The sequence below is a fragment of the Pseudorasbora parva genome, chromosome 18, assembly GCF_024679245.1.
Source record: "Pseudorasbora parva isolate DD20220531a chromosome 18, ASM2467924v1, whole genome shotgun sequence".
In the NCBI taxonomy this organism is placed as follows: Eukaryota; Metazoa; Chordata; class Actinopteri; order Cypriniformes; family Gobionidae; genus Pseudorasbora; species Pseudorasbora parva.
In genome coordinates this window covers 21,708,841-21,720,304 of record NC_090189.1, presented here as the reverse complement: position 1 = coordinate 21,720,304, position 11,464 = coordinate 21,708,841, and positions in this window count along the sequence as shown.

The following is an 11,464-nucleotide window of genomic DNA, read 5'->3' as shown; positions in this document are numbered from 1 at the left end:
CTCTGCTTTAATGTTAATGCATGATCCCTCGAGAGCTCCCCAGCTCTGCTTAGATTCATCTCTCCGCAGGAGCACCACAGACCTGGAGTCATTCCATGGAAACTCTGCGCTCCATCTAGCATGCGCCGCATCAGTTTTGAAGTCATTGCAGCAAACAAGGTATTTATGTAATTGTGTCAAATTATAGGCAATTTACCTGCCATTAACTTCCTCCTGTAAATGTCTCTGACTCTGCCTAGACCAGCACCAGAAAGAGTTTATTAAAAGTCCTGACCCAGTCAGTAAAAGGAAAAAATGCACTGCGGTGTTTAATTAAGTCTGTCGTTAAACGTTGAGCTCTTGACATAAATCATGGTCTTGTTTCATCAGGGCAAAATTCTTGCTTCCTCATGCTTACAGCTCATAAATTTAGGGGTCAACTCTTTGTCTTCCTTTGCTTTTGTTTAAGCCAGAAATATTTCCCATCATTCATCATTAAACGTTGCTGAGTCGCTATAATTCTTGAATCACAAAACAATTTCATCTTGCATCAGTTTCATCATGGCATGTTTAACAGCTTTTAGAATTGTATCAGATGTTGTGGGCAGATAAAATGGCTCATTAATCAGTCAATATATGGAAGATGCAACATATGAGGCAATATGGAGGCCATGTAAACTCTGCTGATTGCTATCCAGCTGAGTCGTATTACAAAAACCCCTGCAGTCTTATTGCAACCTGTTATTAGTTTTGGATGGGGTTTCCCTCTAGCCTCACATTGAAATGAAATGGAAAACGATCCAGATGTCTATCTAGAAGTGCTGAGGCTTCTTCTTTGTGTCCTTAAGGTTAAAATGGGTCTTTTTTAGCTATCGAGTTAATATGGATAGACAGCAACAAAGAACCGTTTGTAGACTGATTTTCCTTGAAGGTTGGAGTCACTGTAACACTGTAACTGTGGAACAAGAATAAAGATATTTTGAAGAATTTTTAAACTGTTTTGGTTCATACAATAAAATGGTGGGTCCAGTGATGTTCTTCATTGTATAGACAAAACATTCTTCTAAATATCAGGAATGCTGATATTTTGGGAAATGTTAGCCATTGTTACAAACATCTGCTGTCATATTCATCTAAATAGTTGTATTTGGGTTAAATTGGTGTCAAACGTGTCTTGTTGCACCTACTCTTTCACTAAAATTAGGACGTCTTTGAATTCCTATGTAACATAAGCAAACGATGTAGTAATTTATTCAGAAGCGGCTGTATTGAAGAAGCCACACTTCACTGCTCTGTAGACTATAGAGGGGGTTCCCTGGTGTTCATGGATGTGCTTCACGTTGAGGATGGGATTACACTCAAGTCTGATGAACGGGCCCACTGGGACCAGGAACTTGAGACATCTGGCGGCGGGGGTGGGGTGGTCGTGTGGACCCCCCCCCATCAGGCGCCCTGACAGCCCACTGACAGATAACAGCTGCTGGGAAAGCCTCCCACCGTCTCCAGCTACTGTTCCGTGAGTCTGCAGCTTGTATTATTTCTTCAGCATCAAACTCCCTTTTTTCAGAAAGCTTGTGTCCTGAAGCAAGAATAGTCTCAGTGAAAAAAATGCATTTGCTCAATTCTTTAGCACTGCACTCCATATTTTGAAGACATAATGATGCCAGACTATTTTATTAAATGAAATGCATTTTAATTATTCAGTGTCCATTTATTTTGCCATGGCTCACCCTCGATTTGCTTATTTCCAAGAGTGCTAATATGTAGCATAACAGCACTGGAATGGTTCACTGTTTGTATCACTCTGCTTTTCTGTGACTGTAGCTTTCCAGACAAGAGTATGTGATCAGTGAAGAGTGGACAGTGCCAAGAATGTGTGTTTTTTTTGTTTTTTTTGGGAAAATCTGTGTCTGTGTTCTTCTCCTTCAGAGTTTCTCTCATCAGTGAGATGGAGGAAATGGAAAACCTGAAGTGGATATTGAGCGATTGCAGAGAGCTTTGACCGGAGAGATGACCGGAGATATATATATATATATACACAAACTAACTAGGCCATTTTTGTCTAAAATGTTCGATTCATTTTAAAAGTTTGGAGCTAGTAAGATATATATTTTTAAGAACATATTTGATTCAGTGAGGATTGATTAAATTGATCAAAATAGGCAGTAGACTTTTGATTTGAGACAAAGCATTTCTGTTTCAAATATATGCTGTTCTTTTAAGGTTTCTTTTCATTAACACATACAGAAATTGTCACGATTTCCACAAAAATATTTTGGTTTGGGGGTTGGGTGCTATTTAATGCATTCTGACTAATTTACACTATTAAAGAGATGGATTCTCATGGTAAATGGCCAAAATGTAAAAAAACGAGAAATACTCATCAACAAATGATGAGTATTTCTGTGCCAAATGCACATCTTAAGGATTCAAACAAGTTTAGGAAAGGTTTTTTTTTTTTTTGAGTATGGGCCTGCATGACTTTATAAAGGGCAGAATTCCTTGTGTTGGCACTTCTTTCGGATGAGCGTGCACACATCAACCAGAGTGCGAGCAAGAGCACATCAAGTTTCGTCCGGGTTATGGAATCCGTCGGCTTGAAACTGAATCAAATATCTGTGCTTTGTTGGCAATCTGCACTTGAGTGCATATAATGTAAACAACTCAAATGTATAGTGAACTGAAAGTCATAGGGATAATGCCATATATTTTGTGCATGCACATCACCAGAATGGGTGGGTGCTAAGAAAAGAATCAATATTAATGACGTCAGAGTGACTTCATAAAGACATTGTCTGGGTTTTTTAATAAAAGCAGCAATGGTACACACCAAATTCATGTGGGCCCTCTTTTAAATTATATTTGGTCAAAGAATAGGCATATTCAACAAAATAGATGTCCTATTTCCCATAGACATATCCCATTGTTTTCATAGGATTGTTCAACTTTAAGAAAAAAGCAGCGCTCATTGCTGTCACGTTTTAGCCAGCAAACCAATCACAGTGTAGATGGGGCGGGACAAATACAACACCGACCAACCGCCACATTAGGCTTTTACAATATCAACAAATGACAACAACAAGCATAATAACAGAACTAAATCATTTAAAACAAGAGCCGAAGCAGATACTTTACATTATATCAACATTTTTATATAGATTCAATACAGAAACAAACTACTACACTGAACAAAATTATTAACGCTACACTTTTGTGTTCCCCCGTTTTTCATGAACTGAAATCAATCAAAGACTTTTTCTATGTACACATTAGGCCTATTTCTCTCAAATATTGCTCACAAATCTGTCTAAATCTCTGTTAGTAAGCACTTCTCCTTTGGCGAGATAAACTACCCACCTCACAGGTGTGGCATATCAAGATGCTAATGAGACAGCATGAATATCGCACAGGTGTGCCGTAGGCTGGCCACAATAAAAGGCAAACATTTGCAGTTTTACTGTGTTGGGGGGGGGTCCGAAAACCAGTCAGTATCTGGTGTGACCCCCATGCAAGAGCTGGAATGTTTTTGGCTTCCAGGAATTGTGTAAAGATCCTTGCAACACAGCGCCGTTGTGCTGCATTCATGCTGCAACATGAGGTGATGGTCGTGGATGAATGACACAACACTGGCCCTTAGGATATCTCTGTGCATTCAATTCAGTAACATACACCTGACCATACTATAACCCTACCAACACCATGGGCCACTCCATGGGATAAACAGGGGCTATTTGAAAATCTGACCGGGATATAAACTCAAGATTAGCGGTGTGCCGCAGTTTTGCTTATAGCGGACTAACAATCCAAACTGCCAATTCCTCGAATGGCACCTGCTTATAAAATAAAGACGGGTAAACGGAAAAAGACAGATGACGATAATAAAAACAACGTTCCCTGCCTGATGCACCGTGCACACCACGGTTTCCTCTTCTCCCTGCTCGTTGACTCCTCGAAGTCTCTGTGGGTGTGAATTCCTCGTCGGAGCCCACTGACTCAGTGTGAAAACTCTAGCCGTATTACAGACAGATAAAATGTCACGCACTGTGTAATGCAACTATTGAAACCTACATTTTCACTGGATTGTCATGTTGCTGAAATATTGTACTAAAAAACCTTATTTTGCATTACATATTGATAGAATAATTACTTGCATACTGTAACGTTAGTGTACCGTTATATTATCTTACTAGGTATTTATTACTTATAGAAATAGTGCAACATCATATAGTTACATTACATGTATTGCAAAATACGTAATGTTTTGAGGACCAAGTTAGTGGTCAAAGTATGGACAGGCCATAGTCAATGTAAATCATATTGTTGATGTTTTATCCGTACCAGTGAATGTGCCATAACTGTTTATCCTCCGCCATCGGTGGCCCTGCTTGCTTACTAACCTGCGTGTTCACGGCAGGCTCCATTGTGATGGGGAGGAGCTGTGGAGGGAGGGCTGTAGTGCAGCAGAGAGCAAGGGGGAGTGACCTGTGAGTTGTGCTTGTTCAAATTTTCAGGCTAAGCCAATGTTTTCTAAAAACTCCCTACTGCAGCTTTTAAAAAGTAAGTAACCTAGTTGCCTTAAAATTTTGAGTTGATACAATGAAGGAAATTGGTTTAATAAATATAAACTCAAAATATTATTATCTGAACCACAATTTTTTTTTTGACAAATCATAAAAATTTGGCATGTCACTGTCATCAAAATTAAAACACACAATTTTCCAATATGCTTACAAAATCGTTTAAAAATATTTGAATAAAGCTTGTCGATTCTCAAAAATTCATTTAATTTCAAATTCAAATTTTTAATTTCAATTAATTCAAAATTTTAAGGCAACTAGGGAACCTATTTAATTATTTTTTTTTAAATACAGTGTGTTGTGTATAAAAGCAAAATCATGTTCATAGCTGAGCTGTTGTATATCTTAATAGTGCAGCTGTTATTTAGGTACAGGCACAATGCTGCAGGCAGATGGCTTCAGGTAATCGCAGGCATACTGATATTAAAGTCTGGCTTCTTTCTTGTGTGATACTGCTTAAATATATCTCTTATTATTCTATTCTAGGCCTGTCTAGTTATGGGTGTAGTGCCTGGATAGATACTGGAGTCTCTGGAGATAGAAACCTGTAGCTGCTAGCTGTCTGTTTCTGCTTTGTAACAAGTGAGTTTTGTTGAATGTAGCTATAAAATCAACTCTGAAATCACAAAGAAAAAAAGCCCATCTCTAAAACCTGAAACAGTAATGCAATATAGAGCTGTAAAACCAAACAGGTACTGACCAGTTATTGTAAATGCATTATATAATAGTATATTACATTATTGTATATTATTCAGTATTTTTAATGTTTTTTTGACCTGCACTTTGTTTACTTCTATGGGATTTTATAAATATGCCCTCATAAAAGTAAATAATTAGAGTATCAAAAATTAGAGTTAAATCTAATATTACTTCTATAACCAGAAAGTGCTGTATACTGTAAAAATGATATTTTCGATAAGTTATGACAACATATGTTTTTACATTGTTTTAACTCATCAAAATAAGTTAAGAAATGTGAAACTTTTTTATTAGTTAAAGGGGTGATGAATTGAGGAATCAACTTTTCCTTGAGCTTTTGATATATAAAAGGTCATAGTAATATAAGAATATCCTGTAAGTTTCAGAGCTGAAAACTTCCTTGTTAGTCAAAGAAAAGCTTTTATAGACACCAGGCTCAGCAAATGGTCCTGTGCTTCTACTGACGTCAGTGCGCGACGAAACACCGCCTATACAGAATAATGAGCACATGTAGTTCACTAGCCCCGCCTACCGACTCATGGAGGGCTCGTGCTAGCTGGTCAACAACAATACATCGAGGAAGATTAAGATATTGCACTATTCCTGGTTGTGGAAGAACACAGTCGCTGCATAAGCTTCCTTCTGATCCTAATATTAGGAATGAGTGGTTGAACTTTATTTTTAATGAAGTTCCAGCTCACATGGGGAAGACATGTTCACTTCAGTTCACTGCGGAATCATTTGCAAACAAATCTCCGGTTGATGCTGGATTTGGATCTGACAGGAATGGTGCAACACACCAGGTGAGTAAAAGTTGTTTTGTGAGCATACCTCAGCCCGCTGGACTCAGACACGTATGGGCCAGGGCTCACAAAGCCCGGCAGGCTGATGAATCTCTTATTCCTTTCTTGTTTTGCTATTCTCTCTCTCTCTCTCTCTCTCTCTTGCTGACATCTGAAGAACGACGCCCGCGCACCGAACATGTATGTGTGCGCGCAGTTCGCGCTTATATTGTCCGATCTTGCGGGCTATGTGTAATATAAAAATAATAGTCCAATCAATTGATAAAAGATAAAACAGTGTGTTTGTTTGATAAAGACGTTTACGAGCCCTGTGGTCAAGACAATCATTCTGGTTGCTTCTCTCTCACTCTGTCCTCTCCGTCATGTGGACTGACAGGGGAGCTTAAGCTCATTAAATATGCAAATCTTATCCAATCCTAGCCATGGGCGTTTACTTTCAAGTCTCCAGTGGGGCACGCCCATCAAAACCCAGTGTTTTTGGAGAAGCCTCAAAACCAGTGTAGAAAATAGCCTATTACTTATTAGTTATGATGTTTTTGAATATAAAAATCACATGAACATCATTAGTTGACCTCAGACAACAACATAAAAAAATGTAAAAAGCCAGTTCATGACACCTTTAAACAAGATGTAACTCATTTTTTTAAAGTCAGTTCAACATAATTTGATTTGAAATAGCTTAAACATCCAAGTCGATTGTACTGCAAAAGTTCTTTTTTTTTTTTACAGTGTATGTAGTGAGTATGCAGTATTAATAGTACAGTTCATATCCAGTTTCAGTATATCCAGCTTCAGATTTTTCTGAGATGAAGGTCAAACTCATATCTGTCAGGATCCTCAAACTTTAATTTCCTGCTTAGTGAGAGCAATACGCTAGAGCCTAGACTAAACCAGCCCCCTAAAGTTAATTTATGGATAATGTAAAACATCCTCTCAGCTCCTCCTTAAATTCACTTTAAAGTCTCTGATTTATTCTTGTGAGATCCACAAAATGCCACTTGTGTGCTATGGCCATTATCCCTCTCCATTCATCTCCTAAGAAAGTTCATTCATTACCTCTGATGATTGGATGTTTTCCGGAATAAAACCAGCATCTGGATTTACGCAGAGGTATTCGCTAGATGTGAAGAGGGATTTTTTTTTTTCATAATTCCTGTGCTGTGAACGGCAGTAGAAAGTACTCTAATTCTACTTTGTTGACAGTTTATAGTCATTATAAATAAATGAGACTGTTTCTCATTTCTCATGCGAGTTCTTCATGACTCAAGACTATGAAATCTGCTACTGTGTTTCGGTAGATTATAAAGACCTCCATTTCCTCTGCAAGACAGGGATGCTTTCATCAGCGATCTGCCATTTAATAAGCATGCCATTCATATTATTTCAGTTAGCTTAACCAGAGGCACGCTCGCTTTGTAGCCTTTTGTCGGACCCAGCGGATGTCCACAGAAGCAGAGCTTTATAGAAAACCAAAACTTGTGAACCAAAGTATTATCCCGCAAAGCCAAACACAGTTCACTACGCAGAGCAGAAAATTTCAATGCTCAGTTGTACCAGATTACAACAAAACAGACGCCACTAGTCATTCAAAACACAGATAAATGCGTTCATAATTACCGAAGTGACATACAAATGCCATGATGCTCAAGTGTGAGGATTACAGGGCAGAATCCCTGGCAGAGCGTGCTGGGATACAGAACATTAGTGACAGAAAGGAATCGATGGGTATGGGGTAGACAATCTGCAGACTGGGAATGCAGTCAGATGGCTCTGATTTCACAGCCCAGTGAACAGGTTCCCAACAAACACACACAAAGTCGGTGTAAGCAGGCTGAGAGAAACTGCTGTCCCCCCATAATTCATTCTAATTACCACCCTGTCAGGGATGGTTACTTATCAGTACAGTGAAAGCTTATTATTGCCTTTCTCTTTTATCTATTTCCCACTGGCATACTGATAGTCTCTAGAACATTTCTAGGAGTTTAGAAGCCTGGCTGGCTAACACCCTCTGCTGATTTCTGTGTGACAGGTAATTAGTATATAAAGCGCTTTATTTGAGGGACTGGGTTGTGCTGCATTTTTCATTTTAAATGGGTGTTAATTGGGAAAATTGCCAATGGTCGATTTAAGGCCTGATTAACAGGCTCTTGGTCTAATAGAACGTTTAGCAAAGCTTATGGTGAGTCAGGTGAAGTTGCACCAATTTGGCTGCATTGTTTTTGCAGTGCTTGTAACATGTCCGTGGGTACAATAACTACAAATTGTATAAAACTGGAACCCAAATTTTGGGGAGAAAATATAGCTTTTGTTTTGGTTATAGTTTCTTGATGGATAGATATATGGGTGGATGGGTAGACTGACTAATATATATGTAAGTGGGTAGATAGGGTTAGGTTGCTATGAGGAATGCCTCCAGCATAACCAGTGTCTGAAGCATGAGTCTAAACATGACAATGAACTTGACATTGGCAGGAGGCAGCCTATGATGTCACTACTGGTGCGACCGTGACTGTAAAATGGGCACCTGTGAAGTATGTCATCCACTTGTTGTCTAAAGGAGATGTGCACAAAAATATCTTGTTCCTCTTCTCTGGGAACCATGGTTACATGTGTAACCTGAAACGTTGCATTTCAAATGGGTACACCCACTGCGTCCCTTAGAGGGCTCTATAGAGAATTAAATACTCACACCGCCACACTGACATATGACACATCAATAGCTGACATAAGTCAAGTCAAGAACATTTTATTTATATAGCACTTTTACAATGACAGTTGTTTCAAAGCAGCTTCACAGTGTTAAACAGGACAATATTTCAATTTGATTCGGCTCTACAGTCGTTCTTGGAGAAAACGGTGATGTTGTCAGCTTATTTTAATTTATCATATAGCGACAATGTTGGCAGATCAGTATTATAATTTATACATTATTTAAGACCTAATAAATACATTTTATTTTGATATTTAGTTGAAAACTTAAATCAAAATTTTAGTTTCCCCAAACACTAATGGCAAGCCAAGCCAAAGGCAACAATAGCAAATGAACCAAAACTCCATCAGGGCATGATGGAGAAAAATAAACCTTGGGAAAAACCAGGCTCAGGCAGGGTGCCAGTTCTCCTCTGGACTATTAACAAACAGAGTATGATTATTATTCTGGCAACCTGACATGTCAGAAATCATATTAGATTGGAATATTTGAAAGTTCTGGGTATAGAGAAGAGAAGGGTTTATTGAGGTTGACACGTCGACTACAGAAAAATATGAATATATCCTAATTCATAAGTCCCCATTCCCAACGTGCACACCAACATCATGGTTAATTCCCTGCGGCCAGAGCCTGACCCCTTACAGGCAAGTTCAAAGGGCTTAATAGAGGGCCTTGCAACTTGACATTTGTAAACAGGCAGAGCTCATGGGAGCGGAGGCCTAAACAGAGAAGGCTTTCTATAGTGAGCTGAGGCCTGACAACGCTTCCATCCAAGGAGCACCAAGGAGGTTCAAAATCCTGCCACTCAGAACCACTGCCTAGCTGAGCTCTAAGAATGGCGTCCTCAGCATGATGACTCTCTTAAAGCGAGAGGAGAACTAACTATGTTCCACGATCAGGACAGCATCCGCAAAGAATCAGATAGAGACAACAACTCGGAATTGCTATTCAAGCAGAGCTCTAAGGATTGAAGGCCTTGAAGTACGACTCTGTAGTGAGAGGTAGCCTAGTAAGACTCATATTAAAGGTAGCAGCAATGAGGCTCAAGAGAACCTAACAATTTGGCTTTCCTGCCTTGTTAAAATCTAAGGACAGAGGCCTCAGCATGAAGAGTTTCTAAAATGGAGAGGAGGCCTACTATGTCCAACGCTAAGAATACCTATCAATGAGGCAAACAGCATGCCTAGCAACTTGATATTGCTGCCCAGGGTGAGCTCTGAGGAGTGGAGGCCTCTGTAATGAGAGGATGTCTCACTCCTCTGTAAAGGCAATAGCAAGGAGGCTCACATAAAGCCTAACAACTTGAAACTATTACCTGGCCGAGCTTTAAGGATGGAGGCCTCTGCATAATGACTCTCCAAAGCAAAAGGAGATCTACTGCACCCTACACTCGAGACAGCTTCCCAAGGAGGCTCATAGAGAGCCTAACAACTCAGATATGCTATCTCGGCGAAGCACTAGGAAGCAGTAGCCTCAGAAGGATGACCCTTAAAGCAAGAGGAAGCCTAACAACACACCAGATCCCAAACAGCAGCCAAAGAGGCTCACAGAGAGCCTAATAAGTTGGCAACACTGCCTGACTGAGCTAGAGGCCTCAGAATGACGACTCTCGACAGAGAGAGGAGGACTAACTACACCCTATACTCAGCTTACCAAGGAGGCTTCACAAAACCTACCAATTGGACTCAATATTCAGGGTGCTCTTAGGGAGCAGAAGCTTCATAAGAGAATTTTATAGTGAGAGGAGGGCTAACAACACTTTCTGTCAAAAGCAGTGGCCAAGGAGGCTTGTAAAGAACCCGACACTTTGCACTATTGCCTCAGCTCTAGGAATGGAGGACTGAGTATGATGACTCTCTAGAACGAGAAGAGGCCTAACAGGATCCTATGCTGAGAACAGTTTACCAAGGAAGCTTCTAAAGCTTAACAACTCAGACCTGCTATCCAGGGATCTAAGGAGCAGAGGCCTCAGAAGAATGACTTCTATAATCAGAGAAGGCAATGCTTCACTACTGTAAAAGAAGCAGGTAAGGATGCTCATAGGAGCCTAGCACTTAGCATACTGCCCAGCTGTGCTCTGAGAAAGGAGACCTCATTATGGCCACTCTATAAAGCAAGAGGAAGCCTCATAAGATAATTCTATAGCGAGAGGAGGCCTAACAACACTTTCCGTTGAAAGCAGTGGCCAAGGAGGCTCGTAAAGAATCCAACAACTTAGAACTATTACCTCGGCCCTGGGGTGGAGGCCTGAGTAGGATGACTCTAAAATAAGAGGAGAACTAATGGCGTCCTATGCTGAGAACAGTTTACCAAGGAATCTTCTAAAGCCTAACAACTCGGACCTGCTATCCAGGGATCTAAGGAGCAGAAGCCTCAGAAGAATGACTCTCTATAACAAGAGGAGGTCTAGCACTGCTTCACTAATGTAAATTAAGCAGCCACGGAGGCTCATAGAGAGCCTAACAACCTTGCATACTGCCCAGCTGAGCTCTGAGGAAGGATACCTCAGTATGGTGACTCTCTAAAGCGAGTTAAGGCATAACTACGTCCTATTCTCAGGGCAGCTTACCAAGGAGGCTTACAGAAAGCTTAATGTCTCAATACTGCTATCCAGGCTGAGCTCAGCATCATACAGCTTCCTTCAATGAGGAGGAAATTCCTCAGAATTAGATTCATAACATAGATAAATAGTACTA